The sequence below is a fragment of the Aethalodelphis obliquidens genome, unplaced genomic scaffold (assembly GCF_003676395.1).
Source record: "Aethalodelphis obliquidens isolate GAN/ISIS:26980383/991018 unplaced genomic scaffold, ASM367639v1 scaffold11, whole genome shotgun sequence".
Lineage (NCBI taxonomy): Eukaryota > Metazoa > Chordata > Mammalia > Artiodactyla > Delphinidae > Aethalodelphis > Aethalodelphis obliquidens.
The window spans coordinates 9754816-9778584 of NW_020837955.1; the positions used below are offsets into that span (position 1 = coordinate 9754816).

The 23769-nt window shown below is 38.5% G+C and overlaps 2 long non-coding RNA genes across 2 annotated transcripts in view; both read right to left on the reverse strand.

The window, feature by feature from the left end:
* Window positions 1-3943: 3943 nt before the first annotated feature.
* Window positions 3944-23769, reverse strand: part of LOC113623186 (uncharacterized) — a 121436-nt gene continuing 101610 nt past the window's right edge. The window contains exon 3 of the long non-coding RNA XR_003433816.1: window positions 3944-4049. This is a non-coding gene — a long non-coding RNA (uncharacterized LOC113623186). The remainder of the gene's footprint in view (window positions 4050-23769) is intronic.
* On the reverse strand, window positions 7758-10778 carry LOC113623185 (uncharacterized). The gene is made up of 3 exons (XR_003433815.1): window positions 10767-10778; window positions 9117-9122; window positions 7758-8216 (listed from the first exon to the last, which is right to left on the reverse strand). It is a non-coding gene; the product is annotated as an uncharacterized LOC113623185 (long non-coding RNA).

Genomic DNA, 23769 nt, shown 5'->3' on the forward strand with positions numbered 1-23769 from the left:
ATATGTCTTTGATAGATAACGTAAATCTTTTTCGGAATATAGCTGGATATCAATACACAAGTGGCTGCTGTCTATAGGTTGGCAAGTCGACGTAAGCAAAAGGACAGAGGTATGTATTTGTTGATTCCTTGTGTAAGCTCTCTGGCCAATTGAATATGATGTCAAGATTTCTCTGCAAATCCTGTAAGCCCCTGCTTCCCTTACAAGGTGGATAGGTGCGGTATAGCTGGGGAAATCACTGGAGTGAGAGGAAATTCTGGGCTTTAATTGTTAGCTTTGGTGTTAACTAACAGTATTACCTTGCTCAGGGCTTTGAGGCATTTGTTCTTTTACAAGTCAAGCGTTGATCAGTTCAGAAATCAGAGCTCAGTGCTTTCAGGGGTCCAAGGAACTCTGTAAGACAAAGGCAGAGGTGGGTACTTTGGGAAATGGAGAGCCCCTGCCCCACCTGAGGCACACCAACCTTTTCAGTACTCTGTGCCAGCTGAGCAGTGGGGGTCAGATTTGCCCAGAGGCTGTCAAGTGTTTCTTTTTCTTTTCTTCTTTGTATAACCCCTGGTCCCAGTGATCCTGCAGGCTCCCGCTGTTCTGTCATTCCGTGCTGATAATTCCATTTTTCAGCAGAGTGCACCTCTTTCAGGCTAGGCAAGTGTGAAGAACGAAATGACAGCCAGAGTGTGAGCTGAAGTAGGGGATCGCAGGCGGGGAGACAGGAGAACCCTTTTAAGAATTCATTGACAGCCTCCGGCACCAGGGCAGAGCTGCAGCTGGTTGGGGAATGGTAGCAGCTCACAGACCTACATGACAGGCTGCTGGGAGGGGCGGGCTTTCCTCGCCGAGCTGGACTTTGGACTGACCGTGAATCTAAGAAGCAGAAGCACAAATAGTGACAGGCGGTAATAAATAACTCTTTCCCAGCTTCCCTTTCTTCCCTCCCCTAGACCCTTAGGCATCCAGCCTACTTTCTGCTCCTTTCAACAGCGTTCTCATTATATTCTACCCGTCACTCAAGTGCAGTTCAATCGCCAGTTTCTCCTCGAAGCCCTCCTGTCTCTGCTGTTGGAATTCTCTGTGCTCTGTGTTTGGTTTGGATTTCACTGGGTGCAGACTGCATTCTACCAGGCACTGGTATTATTATACATAGTCTGTTTTCCCCTGCTGGAATGTAAGCTGCTTGGGAGGAGGGATCACCTCCCTGCTTTTCTGTCTCCCTCTTGGTGCCTAGAACAGTGTTTTGTCAATCAGGTGTTCAGGAAATAAGGTAAAAAAGCCTCGGCTCTGTGTCCAGAAACACAGACTCAGTCTGGGCTGCTGGGCCCATTAGCTATGTGACTTTGGAGGAATTAGCAACCTCTCCAAATTTCAGAGTTTATTATTAGTTGTTTGTTTTTAGGATTATATGATAAACTTGCACACAGTTCTCAGCATAATAATACCTGTTGCCTGGATAAATGTTAAGAACTATGTTGCTTCGTGTTGCATTCTATGCTCACTGTAGCCAGTCCCTTTCTTCATGCGTGTTGATGAAAAATGGGGCTTTGTGAATGAAGGCTTTAAGATGGACCAGAAATGTACTGACAAAAATTGGAAAACAAGGATTTGGCATCTTAGATTTCGAGGAATAGGGAGAAAAGGTAACTGCTATTGGAAAGCAGAAATTGCAAACTAATTATGAAGAGGAGGCCTGAGGTAAACAGAGTAAATTTAATTAAGATGAGCAGTTGGTTGGGCTGTCCAGAATGACAAATGTTTTTTCAAAAAAAAAAAAAAAAAAGGATAGAGTCAGAAGTAAAAATGAGGTAAAAAGTGAGAAAAATTCAAAGAGAAAATCTCCTTGTGGAATCTGTCCTAGGACTAGGGTGCATAGCTGCGGTGGAGAGGGACCAGGAATTCCTATGTATGGATACCTGAGGGTTGAGCAACCCACCTAGAGGCCTAAAGCTGTGCCTGGGACAGGAGATTCATACCAGATCTCACCAGAAAGGACCAGGCATCCTCAAAGCTCAGGGAAGAGGGGTCCTATCTTCTCTGGGAGTGAAATAGCCTCAAACTGAAAAGTCCTGCTCACCTGTAAAAACATGCTAAGCACAAGTTGGTGACAGCTATGGACTAGTAATCTCCCTCTTTCCCTAGAGCCAGGCTTTCAAAATTCCTTATAATTTTGCAAGTTGATCTTCATTTCTAAAGCACCTATGAAGTGAGTGAACTAAGGTTGCAATAACGGAAGGATTTGGGAGTGGATGAAGTTTCATATGAAGCCAAATAATCAGAGGTTGCTGGCTGAGCATGGAATTAAACTATCATATTTCATTACTTCTAAGATACATATATTATCACATTTATTATGATATGTATTAGACAATGGTGTCTTATTATCATGCTGGCCAGGCAGCAGTCGAGATGTGCTTGTCAAAATCTGCATAACTTAAAGTCAAAAGTGCTAGCATCAAAACTTGCATAATGGGTGCGTGTGACTTTTTGAATTAGGGTTTTCTCAGGGTAGATGCCCAGTAGTGGGATTGCTGGGTCGTATGGTAGTTCTAGTTATAGTTTTTTAAGGAACCTCCATACTGTTCTCCATAGTGGCCGTATCAATTTACATTCCCACCCACAGTGCAAGAGGGTTCCCTTTTCAACATACCGGTATATTAATGGACATATGTGGAATCTAGAAAAATGGTACAGATGAACCTGTTTACAGGGCAGGAATAGAGACACAGATGTAGAGAATGGACATGTGGACACGGTGGAGAGAAGAGGGTGGGATGAATTGGGAGATTGGGATTGACATAGGTGCCCTGCCATGTGTAAAACAGATAGCTAGTGGGAACCTGCTGGATAGCACAGGGAGCTCAGCTTGGTGGTTTGTGGTGACCTAGATGGGTGGGATGGGGGGGGGTGAGGGAGGGAATATATGTATACATATAGCTGATTCACTTCGTTGTACAGCAGAAACTAACAACATTGGAAAGCAACTATATCCCAATTAAAAAGAACAAAAACCTTGCAAAATGGGTCAGCACCTTGGGAGAAAATCTGGAGACACATGTGAATAACTGTTTTAAGAAATGTGAACTCGCCACGACACTGACGGCACAGGGGCTGGAAAAGAACATGAGTGGCTCTTACACAGAAAGTGCTTAGGAAGAATCAGGTTTACATTGTGAAGAAATTTCAAAAAGAGTTTTTATTTCACTTATATTTTTCAATTTATGTGGGTAGAAGATAAAAATGCCTAAATCAGTTTCTATCAGCTAAGACTCAACAAGAGGCTGTTTACACAGGCGGTAGGGAAACACAGGGGTAGTGGAATAGTACTGTGACCTGGGAATGGTAACAGCAAAGCCTTTGCCACCACTGGGCAAAGGGCTGGGGTGCAAACTAGAGGCCAGAGTGAGAGAGTTGTGAGATAGGGCTTAGGAGGCGGGAGCACAAGTGACCCTGCAGGGAGAGAGGTGGGGGGAATAAACATCCCCACCTCTCTCTCCCTCATTCTCTGATCTCTTGCAGGGGCTCCCCATTGGTCATACCCAGTTGGAATTCAGAGGTAAGAGGATCCATTTACGTAACCTACCAATTTTCAAGCTTTTTGGTCTCAGAACTCCATTATGCTCTTAAAAATTATTGAGAACTTCTGTTTATGTAGCTTATATCCATTGATACTTACCATATTAGAAATGAAAGCTAAGAAACTAATTAAAAAGTAATAAACCCATTGTATGTTAATACAAGAAAAATTTCAATGAAAAACAGCTCCTTGTTTCAAAAGCTAGTGAGTATGTGGCATTGTTTTACATTTTGGAGAAATGCTAATGTTTGGCTTCATGGAGGACGCCTGGATTTTCACGTTGATTTCTGCATTCAAAACGTGGTGACATATTATTTTGGTTGAAGTGTATGAAGAAAGTATAGCCTCACACCTACCTGCAGTTAGAAAAGGGGTCTTTTAAGTATCTTTTCCAAAAGTCATGTATAGTCTTCTTTAATCTTCTTTAATAATGCACCAAAGCTCAGCAAGTAGTTTCTTAAAGGTTAGTGCAATGTGGAATCTGAAATTATAACAATGAACTTTTTGTATTTGGTTACATTAAAATCCATTGGTCTATATCACACTTTGAATGTACCTTTTACCCATGCATGATTTTGTAGTTTTATGCCTTGGTCATTTGGAAAATATGGGTTTAGTGAATTAGGCAGATCTACTACATATTGACACATTTGAATATACAATATCCAAAAAAATAACGTATCTGAAAAATCTTTAAACTTTGGGAAATTGTCAATCTCATTGTAGCAGATATGTTTCAAAAATTCTAATATTTGCTTAAAAACTCAAATTTTATCATGGGCAGCAAATATGTCTTTCTCAAAATGATAGACTCACTTGTGTTATTTTCAAGAAAATACCTGCCAAAAGCCAATTCTGAGTAACTACAGTTTATCTGTTAGTCTTATTTCCAAATGGTGTTCCATGAGAAAAGCAGATATTCAGCCTGCAGTTGAAACAATCCTGTCGATGCTTTTCTTGGAAATAACCATCATGCTTTGGTGTACCACAGAAGTATGCTTTATGCATACTGCCATTTCATTACATGGAATATTAAAAAGACATGGACGCAAAAGATGTGAGACTGAATGCAATTAATACTGTTTTTTTGCTGTTTTGTCATGGGCATTCTTAAATGAAACCGGCATTTCTTAAAAGATTGGGTTAGTGAAGAACACAGTGACTACCAGCAGGTTGGTGCCACTGCCTTGATTCCTGCTAAGGCTGCAGAAGTTTTATCCACCTTTGATTTTTGCACCATCAATTCAAATTGAAAAAGGCAAGTACTGTCTTAGTATTCTTATAAAAATACTTCTGACCTGTATACCTCCTGAAAAAGTCTTGAGGAAACCCGGGGCTTTGGGGACTATACTTTGAGAACTGCTGAGGTAGCCTATCCAGGTCAGTCCCCTGGGTCAGAAGGCAGCATGGAGAAAGGTGAGGAGTAGATTTTGGAGTGGTGGTGGGCAATAGGAAGATATGCAAAATAAAGCCTTCATCAGCACTCTGCTTTAGTATAAAATGCAAAACAAATCTCCATTATAAGACTACTTAATCTTTGGTTCCTAAGAGCTTGCAGTTTAGGAGAAGGGATAAGTCAAGTGTTCAGGTAACAACAGAAACTCAACAGTGGATGGGATCAAGACGGCAGAGTAGGAGGATGTGGACCTTACTTCCCCCAAAAAAACACATCAAAAATCAATCCACAAGTGGAACAATTTTCACAGAAAATCAGCTGGAAACTGGCAGAAGATTTCTTATAAAACCAAAGCTGCAAGAAAGACCCCCCCCCGCCCCCGCCGCCATGTATCCAGGTAGGCAAAAAGGCTTCAGGATGGGACTGGCATCCCTAGGAGGGATCTGTGAAGGAGGGGAGGGTCCCCACAGGCAGGCCTTCATCCTGGGAAGCCTCCCTGTAGCCTGGGACAGATAGAGGGGTTGTAGGAGCCTGGACTCTGTTCACGAGGAGTGCCTGTGTACTAGCTTGCTAGCAATCAGGGTAGAGAGAGACCAGTGCTGAAGGCTGCCGCCTAGCTGCACTTCCTAGCCCAAAACATGAGCCCTGTGGGGCTGCTAATACGCACAGCACCCACGTGCTGAAAATTGGGCAGACAAACCCTGTGGTCGGGGCTGAACCTTAGAGCCCATTGTCAAGGTGCCTAGAGCGGGGCACAGCTCCTGCAGTGGCAGACTTTGTTAGCACGCACATGGCTGGGACAGGGCTGACATCTGAGCCCATTATCAGCACTCACAGACTTAGGGCAGAGGGGAGGTCCGAGGGTGAGCCCAACACCTGTGGACTTTGTCGATATGTACACCGGGTAGTCAACAGCATCACAGATTTGCACAAGTCCAGTGGAAAGCCCCTGGGGAGGAGTATGCAGGGGTTCCTTTCCTGGTGGGAACACTCTGGTTCCACCTACCTCACACTGCAGCTTGGAGACGGATCTGGGGCAGACAAGTCCTGGGAAAGCCCTAATAGAGAGGCAGCCCAGGTCCCAGGCAACAGCGAAACTGTCTTGATTCCTGCAGGCACCATGCTCCAGGCTCTGGTGCCAGCCCAGAACTAGGTCTGGAATGAACACAGTAGAGAAAGGAATGCAACCTTGGGCTGCTTCTGGGCAGAACTGTGGATACCTGCACAGATGCTGCACAGGTTCACTGTGACCACATGGGCATCACTTGCTTCAGCACTAACCTCCTTGGGGACAGAACACACACTTAAGCACAAGGGACCCTTACTGAACCTGACTCTCAGGGCTTCTACTTCAACAACTGGAGAGCAGACTCTGCCACTGTCAGGGCTGTGACAGCCATGGAACAAAGAGGAGGCCCCGCCCAATATCCATTGCAGGCTCTAGACACCACAACATCAGTCACAGCCCCTATCAAGGGGATAACAGCCAACATACTCTGAGGAAAGATGTGGCAGCATCCATACCAAAAACAGCCCTTGCATAAAAATATTGGACTAACACAGTCTATACAGGGCCACTCCCACATAATAACAACACTTTAAGACCACGGTAGATAACTTTCTCTGTTTCTATGAATTTAGGAAGAATAGTTAAAAAGCAGAGAAAGAACAATACCGCAAAAGAATAATGAGAATGACCTTGCCAGTCTACTAGACCCTGAGTTCAGAAAGGAAGTAATAAAATGCTAAAGGAATTAAGAGTTATTGATAGAAATTCAGATCAGTGTAACAAGGAACTAGGAACTATCTTTCAAAATTAGACAACTCAATTACTGAGATAAAAACCAAACTAGAACCAATGAATAGCAGACTAAATAACAGAGAAGAATGAATAAGTGATCTGGAAGATAGGATAATGGAAAGCACCCAATCAGAACAACAGAAAGACAAATGGAATAAAAAGAAAGCAACAAACAAGATTAATGAGATAATATAAAGCATGCCAACCTATGCATAATAGATCTTCCAGAAGGAGATGAGAGAGAGAGAAAGGGATTAAAAATGGATTTGAAGAAATTATGTTGGAGAATTTCCTGTACCCAAAGAAGAAAACAGATATCCAGGTACAGCAAACACAGAGGGTCCCAAACAAGATGAACCCAAACAGACCCACACTGAGACATATCATATATATATATATTTTTTTTTGATGTGGACCATTTTTAAACTCTTTTTACTGAATTTCTTACAGTATTGCTTCTGTTTGATGTTTTGGTTTTTTGGCTGCAAGGCATGTGGAATCTTAGCTCCCTGACCAGGGATCAAACCTGCACCCCCTGCAGTGGAAGGTGAAGTCTTAACCACTGGATGTCCAGGGAAGTCCCGTGACATATTATATTTAAAAGGCAAAAGTTAAATATTCTAAAGGCAGTAAGAGACGACAAAGAGTCAGTTACAAGGGAATTCCCATAAGGCTATCAGCTGATTTCTCTGCAGAAATTTTGCAGGGCAGAAGGGAGTTGCATGATATATTCAAAGTCCTGAAAAGGAAAAATTTGCAACCTAGGATACTCTACCCAGCAAGATTATCATTTAGAATAGAAGGAGAGAGAAAGAATTTCTCAGACAAGCAAAAACTAAAAGATTACAGCAGTACTAAACCTAACCTAAAAGAAATATTCTAGTTCTTCTCTAAATAGAAAAGGTAGGAATCTATAGGAAAGGAAAGGCAAATAGATAAAAAAGATCGAGTATCAAATAAGTCAGTACAAAGATTAAAAGCCAGTGAATTTTTTTTGTAAAAGTGATTGTAACCACAATTAACAGCAGAAGGTAAACATGAAGATGTAAAATAGGACATCAGAATCACAAAATGTGGGGGAAGGGAGTAAAGAAAATGTAGATCTTCTAGAATGTGTTTGAACTTATACGACCAGCAGTCTAAAGAAATAGATATAGTTATGGGTTAATATACATGAAAACCAGGGTAACCACAAATCAAACACATACAGTAGATTCACAAAGAACAAAAAGAAAGGAATTCAAGCATAATACAAAAGAAAACTATCAAACCACGAAAGGAGAAACAAAAAGAACAAATGAAGAAAACTATAAAATCAACTGGACAACAAGGTTTGGCAATAAATACATGTGTAGCAATAATTACCTTCAATGTTAACGGACTAAGTGCTCTGATCAAAACATGAGTGGCAGATTGGATTAAAAAAACAAGAATATACAATATGCTGCCTACTTTAGGGTGAAAAGCACACACATATATTGAAAGTGAGAGGATGGAAAAAGATATTTCATGCCAAAGAAAATGACAAAAAAGCAGGGGTAGCAATACTCATATCAGACAAAACAGACTTTAACAAAGGCCATAAAGAAAGAAAAAGAAGGACACTATGTAATGATAAAGGGATCAATGCAAGAGGATGATACTATACCCAATATAGGAGCACCTAAATATATAAAACAAATACTAACAGACATAAAGGGAGAAATTGACAAGAATACAATAACAGTAGGGAATTTTAACACCCCACTGATATCAACAGACAGATCTTCCAGACATAAAGCAAGAGATCCTAAATGACACAATAGAACAGTGAGACTTAGTTGATATCTAAAGGACACTACATTCAAAAAAGCCAGAATACACATTCTTTTCAAGTGTGCATGAACATTCTCTAGAATTGCCCACACACTAGGACACAAAATAAGCCTCAACAAGTTTAAGAGGACAGAAATTATTTCAAGCATTTTTTCCTAACCACAATGGCATCAAACTAGAAATCAACCACACACACACAAAACAAAATCACATGGAGACTAAACAACATGCTACTAAAAAATTAATGGGTCAATGATGAAATCAAAAGAAGAAATCAGAAAATACCTCGAGACAAATGATAATGAAAACACAACTTTACAAAATCTATGGGATGCAGCAAAACCACTTCTAAAAGGGAAGTTCATAGCAATACAGGCCTTCCTCAAGAATGAAGAAAAATAAACAACCTAACCTACCACCTGAAAGAATTAGAAAAAGAACAAACAAAACCCCAAGTCAGTGGAAGGAAGGAAATAATAAAGGTCAGAGAGGAAATAAACTATAGATCAAAAAACAATAGAAAAGATAGATAAAACCAAGAGCTATTTTGAAAAGATAAATTAACAAACTTCTAGCCAGACTCACCAAGAAGAAAAGAGAGAGGAACCAAATAAAGAAAATAAGAAATAAAAGAAGAGGAATAACGACCTATACTGCAGATACAAAAAAATCAGAAAATACTATAAACAGCTATATGTCAACAATTTGGACAGCTTAGAAGAAATGGACAAGTTTCTAGAAACATACAACCTGCCAAAATTGAGTCAAGAAGAAATAGATAATTGGAACAGACCAGTCACTAGATGTGAAATAGAATCTGTAATAAAAAAAAACTCCCTGCAAACAAAAGTCCAGGACTGGATAGCTTCACTGGGGAATTCTACCAAATATACAAAGAACTTATGCCAATCCTTCTCAAACTATTCCAAAAGATTGAAGAGGAGAGAACACTCCCAAGTTCATTCTATGAAGCCACCATCATCCTGATACCAAAACCAGAAGATACTACAAAAAAAAGGAAAATTATAGGCCAATATCTTTGATGAATACAGATGCAAAAAACCTCAACAAAATATTAGCAAACTGAATCCAACAATACGTGAGAAGGATCATATACCATGATCAGATTGGATTCATTCCAGTGTTGCGAGGATGGTTCTACATACCCAGATCTATCAATGTGATACACCACATTAACAAAAGGCAAAAAACATATGATCATTCTCAGTAGACACAGAAAAAAAAAACCAATAAAATTCAACATCCATTCATGATAAAAACTCTCAACAATATGGGTATAGAGGGAATATATCTCAACATACTAAAAGCTATTTATGCCAGACCCACAGCCAATATAATACTCAATGGTGAGAAGCTGAAAGCCTTCCCACTAAAATCTAGAATAAGACAAGGATGCCCACTGTCACCACTTCTATTCAACATAGTATTGGAAGTCCTAGTCACAGCAGTCAGACAAGAAAAAGAAATAAAAGGTATCCAAATCAAAAGGGAAGAGGTAAAACTGTCACTGTTTGAAGATGTCATGATACTCTACATAGAGAACCCTAGAGACTCCACACAAAAACTATTAGAACTAATAAATTCAGCAAAGATTAATATACAGATATCTGTTGCATTTCTTTATACTAACAAATATCAGAAAGTTAAAAAAAATCCCATTTAAAACTGTCAAAAATAATAAAATACCTAGGAACAATCTTAACCAAATCTTAACCAAGGAGGTGAAAGACCTGTACACTGAAAACTCTAAAATATTGATAAAGGAAATTGACTATGATCCTAAGAAATGAAAATAAATCCCATGCTCTTGAATTTTTAAAATGACCATACTACTCAAAGCAATCTACAGATTTACTGTGATCCCTTATCAAAATACCCATGACATTTTTCACAGAATTAGGACAAATAATCCTAAAATTTTTATGGAATCACAAAAGACCCAGAATTACCAGAGCAATCCTGAGGGAAAAAATAAAGCTGGAGGCGTAACCCTCACAGGCTGCAGACAATACTACAAAGCTACAGTAATCAAAACAGTGTGGTATTAGCACAAAAACAGACATATAAATCAATGAAATAGAATTAAGAGCCCAGGAATAAAGCCATACACCTATGGTTAATTAATCTATGACAAAGGAGACAAGAATATACAATGGAGAAAAGACAGTCTCTTCAGCAAATGGTGTTGGGGAAGCTGGACAGCTGCATGTAAATCAATAAAATTAGAACACTCCCTCAAACCATATACAAAAATAAACTGAAAATGGTTTAAAGACCTAAATATAAGACATGGCACCATAAAACTCCTAGAAGAGAACACAGGCAAAACCACCTCCTAGAAGAGAACACAGGCAAAACCACAGGCATAAATCACAGCAATATTTTCTTAGATCAGTCTCCCATGGCAAAAGAATTAAAAGCAAAAATAAACAAATGGCAACTAATCAAACTTAAAAGCTTTTGCATCAAAGGAACCCATCAATAAAACAAAAAGACAACCTATGAAATGGGAGAAAATATTTGCAAAGGATGAGACCAAAAAGGGATTAATTTCCAAAATATACTAATAGCTCATACAGCTCAATACCAAAAAAAAAAAAAAAAACCCAACCCAATTAAAAAATGGGCAGAACGGGTGGGGGACAAAGAGGGATGGACTGGGCGTTTGGGGTTGGTAGAGGCAAACTGTTAAGAATGGATAAACAAGGTCCTACTGTATAGCACAGGGAACTATACAGTCTCCTGGGATAAACAATAATGAAAAATAATATAAAAAAAGTCTCTGTAAAACTGAGTCACACTGCTGTACAGCAGAGATTGGCACAACATTGTAAATCAACTCTACTTTAATAAAAAAAAATGGGCAGAAGACCTAAATAGACATCTCTTGAAAGAAGACATACAGATGGCCAACAGGCACATGAAAAGATGCTCAACATCAATAATTATTAGAGAAATGCAAATCAAAACCACAATGAGGTATCACCTTCCACCAGTCAGCATGGCCATCATCAAAACATCTACAAATACTAAACCCCGGAGAGAGTGTGGAGAAAAGAGAACCCTCCCACACTGCTGGTGGGAATGTAAATTGGTGCAGCCACTATGGAAAATGATCTAGCAATCCTACTTCTGGGCATATATTTTGAAAAGATGAAAACTCTAATTTGAAAAGATACATGCACCCCAATATTAATAGCAGCAGTATTCATAATTGCTAAGACATGGAAACAACCCAACTGCTCATCAACAGACAATTGGTTTAAGAAGATGTGGTATATATTTATACAATTGAATATTACTCAGCCATGAAAAAGAATGTAATACCGCCACTGGCAGCAACATGGATGGACCTAGAAAATTCTATACTTAGTGAAATGTCAGAGAAAGATAAACATCATATATCACTTACATGTGGAATCTAAAAAATAATATAAACGAACCTATATACAAAACAGAAACAGACTCACAGACATAGAAAACAAATTTATGGTTACCAAAGGGGAAAGGGTGTGGGGGAGGGAGAAATTAGGAGTATGGGATTAACAGACACAGACTATTACACATGAAACAGATAAGCAACAAGGATTTACTGTATAGTACGGGGACTATATTCAATATCTTATAATAACCTATAATGGAAAAAAATCTGAAAAAAAATAACTGAATCACTTTGCTGTATAACTGAAACTAACACAATATTGTAAATCAACTATATTCAGTTAAAATAAAACTCAAAAAGTATAGCTTAGTGTAATTGTAGCTCTTTTTTTCTTTAGTGGTATGTAAAATAAAATACATCTTTGAACTGATTCTTTAAGTCTTACATTCTATGATGTACGATAAGTAGAGAGAATCAAACGAATCACATGTTGGAGTGACCTGATACACCTCTGTCCATTCTAAGGTTTAACTGCCACTGGGACCAGTCCGGTCAGTCTTTGGGACAGATTTCCTGCTCCCTACGTGGAACACCATGCATACTTATTTTAGAAACACTTGGTTTTCTAGCCTTCCATTGTTTATGACTCTCCTGAGAGATATATTTTATCTTCTAAACTTATGAATGTACAAATGAATGGTGAATGAATAAATATGAATGGCCTAGAAGTCATTGCGCCTCCTTCAAGGGACTTCGCCTATCCACTCTGGTGGGATGATTTTGTACCTATCATCCCACCAGAGATGATAATTTCTCTGGTGTCCAATTTCCTTTCACCCTTGGATAGGAAGGATCATTTTACTGTCACCCTGTACTCCTTGCTCGCTATACATATGGACTTAATAAAGAAATGAGGCAGACGGATACACTATACTGCCTTCAGTCACTCTTCCACGAATGCCCAGCCTTGGCTCAAGAGGAAGGTAATGTTATCTGCAAACTGCAATCACCTGAGTTTACATTTGCAAGGGAAATGGTAACCTAGGAACAATCCTTTACTTCGAGGGGATTAGCGCTTCAGCTGATTTTGGACTCTTGTTTCTATAAATTTTTAACAGCTTGAAATGGCATTAAACTCTGCAGAGAGCACAGTATAATGCCACTAATCCTGTTGATCTTACATTACTTTACAGAGGCAAGAACAGCAATAAATCCTTTTATGTGTAAATCAGGAGAGATGTTAGCCATTTCTCTGCAAGGACATACTTTATTACTAGAGTTGGCTGATATTAGTTAGAACTCAAGTATTAAATTTGAAATGTCTTTTTTTCTTCCTTTTCTAGTCTACTGATTCTCTTCCTTCTCCCATTTCCCCTTCCCCAAATAACTGAACCTTTCCTATATCCATCCATCCATCCATCCATCCATCCATCCATCCATCCATCCATCCATCCATCCATGCATCAACTTGCAAAATCTCTGTGTCTGACCATCCTGCCATTTTAGGACATATTTCTGTAAAGCATTGTGACAGATGCTTTCTGAGGGAACACAGTAAGACCTGGTTTCTAAGATCTTGCTGTCTAGTGGGAGGGATAAGTCAAGTGCACAGGTAACAGAAACTTAAGGTTGGATTTGACAGGATATTGGTTAAGGGCAAGTGCTCAGCAGATGGTCTATGCTTGTCTCTATCATTTCCTACCTCTACATCCTCAGGCAAATCCTTTGATGTATCTGAACCTCAGGTTCCTCATCTGCAATGTCAACCACATATGATTGTTGTGATGATTAAATAAAGCATAAGTATTTAGCACAATGCTATTTATTGCCCTAAATAATATTAAATATAATTTGTGCTCAGAGATCTATAAGCAATAACCAAACTGATCCCTAAATTATTAATAGTACATTTACCTAACCACCAATAAAATGTATCGAATTTGGTTTTCATTGTATATATCTTTCAGAAATAAAGCTAGCCAAGAGGCCCTGAGCTGTTACCAGCATTATACATATAGTAAAGTTGTTTCTTACACAGATGATATGGCTATGCCTAAGAAAAGATGCTCCCTGAATTATCTTTCTCATGGTAGACATATGTTGTGGGAAGCCACCTGCACTGTTTCAACTAATCCCTACTCTTACAAGCAATGATATCCAAATGTGTTACCTTCCCAGAGCTGGATTTATCCGGACCAAAGACTGTCATGTCCAACATAGGTCATCATATTTGCTGTGCTTGGTCCGGTACAAACCAGTCCCACTGCCTTCAGCCAGTTGCAGGTTTGGCTGACCCCTGTGCTTCGTTTCTGCCCATCTCATCTTATACTAGTTTGAATCCCATCAGTTTCTACTCTTGAAGCACCTCCCCCGCCCCACCCCATGCCAACACAGCCATCACTGATTCATATAGGTTCTGGGGAAAGAAAGGACCACAGTCTCCAGAACTTCAGAGGACCAGAGGAGACCAATCTACTTCAAGACATTGGCAGTGTGGAGTTCCCACTGGAAGAGAGGAACAATGGGGGAAAAGGTAAAGGGCCTAGAATCAGAACCTCAGAGGGACTTCTGACCCCAGTTCTGATTTACTGTCATGCTGAACAAATTACTGAGACTTCGGGGGCCTCAGTTGACCCATCTACACAGTAAATATATTGTGCTAAATAATCTCAGCTTATTGCATTCACCAGTTCATCCATTTAATATTTATAAAGTGCACAATTCTGCACTGTGCAGAAGACACACTTCAATAAGGACTACACACACACACACCATGGCTCAGAATGTTATATGAGCCACAAAGAAATACAAAATGTGAGGGGTTGCAGCTGTTCTGTTGTGGGTCTTTAAGCTACTCCTCAGTTCTAACCATTAGGCAAGACCTATCCTTTATCTCTTCAAGTTTACTAAAATGCCACGGAGCATCATCTCTCTGGGGCTGTTGTCTCCTCTGGAAAATGAAGCAAATGAATTTAACAGCTATTTCCAAGAATTTTTTTTGAGAGGGGAGGTGAAGAGGGGAAAATGCATAAGGGATATATAATTCAGTGGTCACATAACTTTATCACATTTGTCTCCGAACCTCATTGTGAATTGGCCAGTGAAGATATCCTTATATTATTTTGATATAGCAAGAAACTGAGGCTCATAGAAGCTGAAGCACTTACTGGAGGAAAAATCAGGGTGAGGATGCTCGGTATAGTACTGTAAATATTATGCACAGAGAAGTAACGGCTAGGTTAATTCTCCAAACCCAAAACTCACTTTGGCCATCAATATTTTCTTCTCCTGATCTATAACACATCCAGGGAGGGGATGGTGTAGGGTGACACCAGTTTCTTGGTTAATAATCTTCATCTGAGTTGCGGTTTGTGTGTTTAGGATGAGCTCAGCCAGATGATGTTTCCTCCTGCCAGTAGGTGCCAGGGGAGGCAAATTTGTCTGAGTGGAAATAAAATCCGAAAGGAGGGAGCTTGGGTTGGGATATCCTGTTTGGTCACCCTACATTTAGCAAGCACCCACACTGCAAAGCCCACTGCAAAGCAGTAAAGACTTGAAAAAGACAGGGTCTCTACATCTTTTGGAGTTCCTGGTCAGCAGATGCATTACAAAAACAAACAAAACACCTTTCCCCTTTTCTAACAGGAAACATTAATGCAAATAGTTTCAACTAGAGTGAAAGAAACAAACAAAAAAATGCAACTTTGTTAAAGAAACTCCACATTTCTTACCCTCTCTCAATTGGACACATTCCTTAGTCTTAACTCTACAGACAACTACTCTGACATTAAGGACACCAGACTTTACTAATAATGAACCCTAGACAAACGAAACAAAACAGGGACTTCCCTGGTGGCGCAGTGGTTAAGAATTCGCCTGCCAATGCAGGGGACACGGGTTCGAACCCTCGTCTGGGAAGATTCCCACATGCCGTGGAGCAACTAAGCCCATGCACAACTACTGAGCCCACGTGCTACAACTGCTGAAGCCTAGAACCCTGTGCTCTGCAACAAGAGAAGCCACCGCAATGAGAAGCCCACACACCGCAACGAAGAGTAGCCCCTGCTCACCACAACTAGAGAAAGCCAGTGCACAGCAATGAAGACCCAATGCAACCAAAAATAAATAAATTTAAAACAAAACATACATCAGCAATAAACCCCCCAAACTTCAGCTCAAACCGAGGGCCCTCAGCCTTCTCTGAAATGCCCTTTTCTTTTACTATCAACAGATACTGCCTAAAGAACTCTAATATTTTCTCTAGAACAAGCTGTCTTCCATTCATTTGAATGACCGAAGGAAACCCACTGAAACTATGATTTAAAGCTTACATAAAGAAGACACCACTTGTGAAGGATATTCTGCATTTGTCCAATTACATACTGAATTAAGTAAAAGGCAAGGAATGGAGGTTGAAAATACCAAGAGACTCTTATTTATGGTCTAAAACTCAGCAAAATCAGTGTCTCCTTGGTTAAGGTCTTCCTGTCTTTTAAATTTATTCCTTCTCTCTTCTGGGTTCTCATAGTACCTTCTACCATCACATACACTTATCCTAGGCTCTTTTAACTAATTTTTTTTAATCTGTATATTTTGCTCACCAAACTGAGATCTTGGAGGTCATGACCATAAAATTAGTCATCTTGTTTCTACAGTACCAAATACAGTAATCATTAATTATCGGTTGAAGAAATCAATTTATAACTAGACAGATAAGTGAGAAGGAAGGGCTGGGATGTTATCTAAACTGCATCACCATTTTTAGAGGAAGGCTGAGGTGACCATGGAAAAACGGAGACATGACAAGAAGTTTGGTGACAGCCTTTGTGACACATTAGCTGTAACACATTTCAGAGCCATATCTTAATTCATATATGACTCTGTCACATATTAGCAAATAATTTAGCATCTCTGAGCTTGTTTACTCATGTAAAATGGGAAACATAATGCTTCAAAGAACTGTTACCAGCTTAAGTAGCTAATAAGCAGGTTTAAGTTACACATTTTAACATAACACACATATAAAGGATGGTGACTACTACTGTTATCTCTGCAACAAACCATTTTCTCTTTGAAATGATATCTGATATCTTTAGAGTCAGCAAAATAACTAGCAAATCAAAAGTAGTTTATTCTTTTTGTTTTTGCTCCCAAGGAAGTAAAGGCAATTTTGCAGGTAAAAAATGGTTGATGCACTGAAGGAAAAAATGTACTTGCATTTGTGATTTATTTGTACGATTTCCTCTTATGAACAATTTAGAAATGAAAAGGACTTATTTTGGGGTGTTGATTTTTACGCTGGATTTTAAAAGCGTTTTTGTAAAAACACTGAATTGTGTTATCTATTTGATAGCTCTTAGATGCTTTTTTTCTGGAAGACATAAATTAAAATTTAATTTGGTGGAATATAATTAAAAATAGGACTTTAAGTTGAAATTGAGGTCTGTGAAAGTCTGAAAATAGAGAACATTTTTGGCAAAGAGAAAATGCTTGAAATATGTTTGTGGTTGATCAAGTTGCTTATAGAATGATTCAAGAACTGTCACTGGAAAATCAGAGGACTGACAATCCTGTTAAATCGGCTGTGTTACCAATGGTTGTACAGTCTCCTCCTTCCAGCTCAATCCTGGGTCATGGTACCTGCATCCGTAGCTGATGGGTCAGAATGCATATGAGGAAAAAATGTCTCATCAGACAGTAGAACCTATGCATTCTAGGGCCAGACACCAGATCCTACCATAATTAAAGGACCATAGAACAATAGTAGGAAGTGACACAATCTCCACATGCTGAATTCACCTCAATTCCTTAAAGTTATTTTTTTCTTGAGGACATGCAGCTTGCAAAGCCCATGCTTTAAAAATGTACTGTAATTTTATCACCCCCACCTCCTGTCTTAAGCTCTGTCCAGAAGGATTTGTTCTTATTTATGTCTGTGGAATGAGATTTTCTTTTCTAGTGCTTGGGAGCTTTCCATGGTGTCCTGTGGATGCTTCACAGTGAAGCCTTCTCTTTTTTAATCCTTTCCTTTTCTTAGACAGAATTGCCTTTTGTAATTTCTTCTTTCTTGTTAAAAAAAAAGTCAGAAGAAAAGAATAAAAAGCAGCAGAAGGAATCTAGTTTGAGACTGCAGCCCAGGTGTTCTAGAAGACAATTCCTATAATTAGTTGTTAAAAGTGGCATTGCCATCATTTTCCCCACAGATTGAAACTGACTTTTCCTCTCAACATTTCATTCTGGGGCTAGGGAAATTAACCAATTAATTGATTTTAATGAAATAAGTGTTTAAAACATGTTCAAGTACTGGCCTCAAAGAGAAACGAAAGTGTTTTCAAGCCTCTCTCTCCTGAACCAAAATTTTGCATAATCTACACGGTACAGTGTGTGAGTGCTGGTGTTCAAATGCTAAATCATTCAAGATCTGTTCTCAGTATACATTTTTCTCATTGAGAAATCTCACACATGATTTGGCATAAATTGTAGCCTATTGTAATGACCATCGATAAGTGAAATACTCTCATTTGTGTTAAACTGTTGTTAACTGGGGCAATCTGAAAAAGATCACGTGATAGCCATGTATAACTACTCGGGAAAAAGAAAGAGGTTTCCCAGGAAATGAACCTTACTCTCGACTGCTGTGGTGAGCTTTGGAGTGTCCAAGATCCCTTCAGTCAGTATTGGAATATTGTGGCACTATGAGTGACACAAGTTAGTACAAGAGAATAGCCTCCATGAATACAAATAACCAGCCTACAGGTATGAGCAGTCTCCTACTTTGCGGATACCAACTTCCTGTAGGAAAATTTGGAAATACCTTGAGAAAATATAAAAATGTGCCCATCCCTTGGCTCCTCAATTCCATTTCTAAAAATGTATCCTAATGGAATTTAGGATGTGTGTAAAGATTCATTTACAAAGATTTTCATTGTAAAATTATTTATGATAGAAATCAGAAGCAATCAAACTAACCAACAATAGGGTACTTATAGTACTGGTTAAATAAATCATGGTATAAATTTCAACAGTGCTATACCACTCAGCTTGAACTGTATTGTGAAGTCAGTGGAAACAGGTTACAAAAGTATATATGTGGATATAATTCCTTTTTTTTTTTTTTGCAACTAAAGCATATGAAAAAATTCTAGAAAGTATACTTTAAAAGCTTACTAATATGGTTATCTAATAAGTTGTGGGGTTATAGGTTTTTTTTTTTAAATCCTTTTGCTTCCTAGTATTCTCTACTTTTTCTACAATGAATGTGTGTTGCTTGTATCAATATAATAAAGTTGCCCACTGACCCCCACTCCTCCACTTTGACATGGCTCAGAGCCTCCCAGTTCACCTCAAAATAGCCACAGTAACCATCCTGGGCAAAACTAGAATCTTTATTCTAGAACATGGAATTGGAATCTCTTTAGAATCTAAAGATTTCGCCATTGTAACATCTTAACACTTTCTCATTTCACATTATCTTTTATATGTCTTAAATATATACTTCCTAAAAATACGATATTATACATGTTAATGTTTTAAAGCAATATATTTATTCTTATAAATTTATTTGAATATCTCTTGTGATAACTGTTTGCATAATTGGGAACATCTAGGGCTTGGAATCACTCCTTCAGAAAGTAAATTTGTTTTAGGCTCTACTTCATAGATTTGAATCATTTTAGTAAGCATGCTAGGTAGTGATCTTTAGAATTCTTTTCAGTAGATGGTGAAACAAAGAACCATATTATGGTCAGAAAGAAAAAGGAAGGGTAAGTAAGGAGAAAGCCCCTCTATCTTCATTCCTATACAGTTATCCCTGGTAACTACAAAATGTCTTTAAGTTCCGTGAATGGGACCAGTGTACTCTCTCCCTATCTCCATTATGCCTGGAGTTCAATAGTCATGATCTGGGTCAAAGAAGAGAACACAGGTTAAACACTCTCCAACATAAATCATAGCAATATTTTCTTGGATCGGTCTCCCAAGGCAAAGGAAATAAAAGCAAAAATAAACAAATGGGACCTGACCAAACTTAAATGCTTTTGCACTTCAAAGGAAACCATCAACAGAATGAAAAGACAAACTACAGAATGGGAGAAAATATTTGCAAACAATGTGACCGACAAGGGGTTAATTTCCAAAATACACTAACAACTCATACAACTCAATATGAATAAAACAAACAACCCAATCAAAAAATGGGCAGAAGACCTAAATAGACACCTCTTGAAAGAAAATACACAGATGACCAACAGGCACATGAAAAGATGTTCACCATCACTAATTATTAGAGAAATGCAAATCAAAACCACAATGAGGTAATACCTCACACCATCAAAAAGTCTACAAATAACACATGTTGGAGAGGATGTGGAGAAAAGGATACACTTGTACACTGTTGGTGGGAATGCAAATTGGTGCAGCCACTATGGAAAACAGTATAACATTTCCTTAGAAATTTAAAAATAGAACTACCATATGATCCAGCAATTCCACTCCTGGGTATATATCTGGAAAAAATGAAAACACTAATTGAAAAAGATACATGCACCCCGATGTTCATAGCAGCACTATTTACAATAGCCAAGACAAAGAAGCAACCCAAGTGTCCATCAATAGATGATTAGATTAGGAAGATGTGGCACATATATACAATTGAATATTACTTAGCCATAAAAAGTAATGTAATACTGTCATTGGCAGCAACATGGCTGGACCTAGAGAATATTATGCTTAGTGAAATAAGTCAAACAGAGAAAGCCAAATACTATATATGGACTCAAAAAGCTATATACAAAACAGAAACAGACTCACAGATACAGAAAACAAACTTGCAGTTACCAAAGGAGGGGCAAATTAAGAGTATGGGATTAACAGATATAAACTACTATATATAAAATAGATAAGGAACAAGGATTTACTGTATAGCACAGGGAATTATACCCATTATCTTATAATAATCTATAAAGGAATACAGTCTGCACAAATACTGAATCACTATGCTGTACGCCTGAAATGAACACAATCTTGAAAACTATATTTCAATTAAAAAATTAATCAGCCATGTATTTTTGGGCTCTAATGGAAAACAAACCATATCATTCATCCTTCAGGTGCACCATTTTTATAATTTTCTAAAGAGCATTATTCTCAACCATTGCTATGCCTGATATCCCGAGGTGTATATCCAGGTTTCCTACTACCATTATATCCTAATGCTAATCAGCTTTAACTACATCAGTGTGTACACCCTTGTTAGTAAGCTTGTATTGCCTTTTTGACTAGGTCCTCAGAGGGGAGTGAACCTAGAGTTAAGGTTAATGGCGGGAGAAACAATGTCCATGAAAATTGGGTTAAGGGACCTTGCGTTTGTGTGAATCGAATTAATAATTCGTTTATTTGGCTTGCTTTTTTCAGACTGTGGGTACAGTTCATGCTAAATGAGCAAATGCTAGATCTGCATTTCACCCAGAATTAAGAAGAGCTTGCATTCAACTAACTCTCTCACTATTTTACTATTTGGATAGAAAACTACTGAGCTTAGCAGACACCAAAGTAATAGTATCTCCAAAATTCCCATGTATTGCACTAAATTTCCCATGACATCTCCCTGTAAACATATCCAACCCTCCCAAATACCCATCCTCCCAGATGGTTAGAGGTTTTTTCCTCCCCAATAATACATTACCTTGTAAAATCTTTATCATAGCACTTAGGCTATTATATGGTAACTGTTTGTTTTGTTTGTTTTTTTCATAGTAGACTTTGAGCACCTTGAAGGCCAGAACTGTGACTAATTCATCTTTCCATATCCAAATCCTACTTATGCCATAAAATAGGCAATCGATGCATTAGATACATGTGGAATGAATGAGGAGATAACTAAGAATTTTTGTTTTTTGGATTTAAACTTTAACATCTCTATTGAAGTATAATTGCTTTACAGTGTTGTGCTAGTTTCTGCTGTATAACAAAGTGAATCAGCTATATGTATACATAAAACCACATATCACCTCCCTCTTGTGTCTCCCTCCCACCCTCCCTATCCCACCGCTCTATGTGGTCACAAAGCACTGAGCCAATCTCCCTATGCTATGCAGCTGCTTCCCACTAGCTATCTGTTTTACATTTGGGATTGTATATATGTCCATGCCACTCTCTCACTTTGTCCCAGCTTACCCTTCCCCATCCCAGTGTCCTCAAGTCCATTCTCTATATCTGTGTCTTTATGCCTGTCCTGCTCCTAAGTTCTTCAGAACCTTTTTTTTTTTTTTTTAGATTCCATATATATGTGTTAGCATACGGTATGTGTTTTTCTCTTCTGACTTACTTCACTCTGTATGACAGACTCTAGGTCCATCCACCTCACTACAAATAACTCAATTTCATTTCTTTTTATGGCTGAGTAGTATTCCATTGTATATATGTGCCACATCTTTATCTATTCATCTGTCGATGGACACTTAGGTTGTTCCATGTCCTGGCTATTGTAAATGTTGCTGCAGTAAACATTGGGGTTCACGTGTCTTTTTGAATTATGGTTTTCTCAGGGTATATGTCCAGTAGTGGGATTGCTGGGTCATATGGTAATTGTATTTTTGGTTTTTTAAGGAACCTCCATACTGTTCCCCATTGTGGTTGTATCAGTTTACATTCCCACCAACAGTGCAAGAGGGTTTCCTTTTCTCCACATCCTCTCCAGTATTTACTGTTTGTAGATTTTTTGATGATGGCCAATCTGACCTGTGTGAGGTGATATCTCATTGTAGTTTTGATTTGTATTTCTCTAATGATTAGTGATGTTGAGCATCCTTTCATGTGTTGGTTGGCAGTCTGTATATCTTCTTTGGAGAAATGTCTATTTAGATCTTCTGACCATTTTTGGATTGGGTTGTTTGTTTTTTCGATATTGAGCTGCATGAGCTGCTTGTATATTTTGGAGATTAATCCTTTGTCAGTTGCTTTGTTTGCAAATATTTTCTCCCATTCTGAGGGTTGTCTTTTCATCTTGATTATGGTTTCCTTTGCTGTGCAAACTCTTTTCAGTTTCATTAGGTACCATTTGTTTATTTTTGTTTTTATTTCCATTTCTCTAGGAGGTGGGTCAAAAAGGATCTTGCTGTGATTTAAGTCATAGAGTGTTCTGCCTATGTTTTCCTCTAAGAGTTTTTTTATAGTGTCTGGCTTTACATTTAGGTCTTTAATCAATTTTGATTTTATTTTTGTGTATGGTATTAGGGAATGTTAATTTATTTATTTTAGTTTTGGCTGGATTGGGTCTTTTGTTGCTGCGCAGGGATTTTCTCTAGTTGCAGCGGGTGGAGGTTATTCTTTGTTGTGGTGTGTGGGTTTCTCATTGTGGTGGCTTCTCTTCTTATGGAGCATGGGCTCTAGGTTCACGGGCTTCAGTAGTGTGGCACATGGGATCAGTAATTGTGGCACACAGGCTTAGTTGCCCCAATACATTTTATTGGTATATACTTGCCTGTAGTAATCTCTCATGATCCTTTGTATTTCTGCAGTGTCAGTTGTTAGTTCTCATTTTTCATTTCTAATTCTGTTGATTTGAGTCTTCTCCCTTTTTTTCTTGATGAGTCTAGCTAATGGTTTATCAATTTTGTTTATCTTCTCAAAGAACCAGCTTTCAGTTTTACTGATCTTCACTATTGTTTCCTTCATTTCTTTTTCACTTATTTCTGATCTGATTTATAGGATTTCTTTCCTTCTGCTAACATTGGGAATTTTTTTGTTCTTCTTTCTCTAATTGCTTTAGGTGTAAGCTTAGGTTGTTT